At 46.0% G+C, this 1,177-nt stretch overlaps 1 pseudogene; it reads right to left on the bottom strand.

Moving 5' to 3' along the window:
• Window positions 1-206: 206 nt before the first annotated feature.
• Window positions 207-324, bottom strand: LOC124799820 (annotated as a pseudogene).
• Window positions 325-1,177: the final 853 nt, after the last annotated feature.

The raw sequence follows: 1,177 nt of genomic DNA, 5'->3' as shown, positions 1-1,177 counted from the left end.
TCCTACCCCACAGGCCATGAAAGCCCAAAGATACCGACCGGCCGCCGTGTCACCCTAACCCACTGGCGTCATCGGATGCGGATATGGAGGGGCATGTGGTCAGCACACCGCTCTCCCGGCCGCATGACAGTTTCCGAGACCGGAGCCGCTACTTCTCAGTCAAGTAGCTCCTCAGTTTGCCTCACAAGGGCTGAGTGTACTCCGCTTGCCAACAGCGCTCGGCAGACCAGATGGGCACCCATCCAAGTGCTAACCCAGCCCGACAGCGCTTAACTTCGGTGATCTGACGTGAACCGGTGTTACCACTGCAGCAAGTCTGTTGGCTCTTAGCTCATTAGGGTAACATATTTAACAATGTCTTGAATTATAGCGTTCATTCATGTGATATTGTGCTTCTTGTTGGACTACGCATTTCAAATAAAACAATCTGTATCGTCAGATCCAGTGCAATGGAACTGTATTAACAGTCCAGCCTCCCCTTTAAATGTATCCGACACCTCGTCTTTGTCAAATATTTACGAAAAATTAAAGTTGTTCCTATCAATTATGATTCATACCAGAAGTTCTGAAGATGTTATGAACGAATGAAATGTAAATCAAGGCGATCGATTTCTGGATCGTTTTATTAAATTTATGTAGTATGTTAGGTTCAATGTTAGGTTCCTTGTTTAAAAATCATTCTTGTTGAGAAATGAGTGTATTGCATGCAGGCACCATACATTTTGGACGCAGTTCTGTAAACTACAGCAACTAATTAACTCTTTAACCACTGCAGTATTTATTAGCCATCAAATATTAATACAGTTTAAATGGCTGGATCTCTATGTAGTGGAACAATTACAATCCAGAAGGAAATAAACGAAGTAGAAGGAACAGACACTTGAAGTTCCAGGATTTCGGCGTCTGTCACAGAATACAGTCAGTGGCACATGATACTAATGAGCACAATCTCCGAGTGGTCCACACGGCACAGGCAACAGCAGCACAGATATCAAGAGACACTTTTTCCGAGTCTATCACCTGTAGTCGAGCACTGCTGACAGACTCCTGCGCCGGCCGGAGTGGCCGTGCGGTTCTAGGCGCTACAGTCTGGAACCGAGCGACCGCTACAGTCGCAGGTTCGAATCCTGCCTCGGGCATGGATGTGTGTGATGTCCTTAGGTTAGTTAGGTTTAAG

Source organism: Schistocerca piceifrons, chromosome 5 (genome assembly GCF_021461385.2).
Source record: "Schistocerca piceifrons isolate TAMUIC-IGC-003096 chromosome 5, iqSchPice1.1, whole genome shotgun sequence".
Classification (NCBI taxonomy): domain Eukaryota; kingdom Metazoa; phylum Arthropoda; class Insecta; order Orthoptera; family Acrididae; genus Schistocerca; species Schistocerca piceifrons.
The sequence above is the reverse complement of the archived record's forward strand: the minus strand, read 5'-3'. Positions and strand labels throughout refer to the sequence as shown.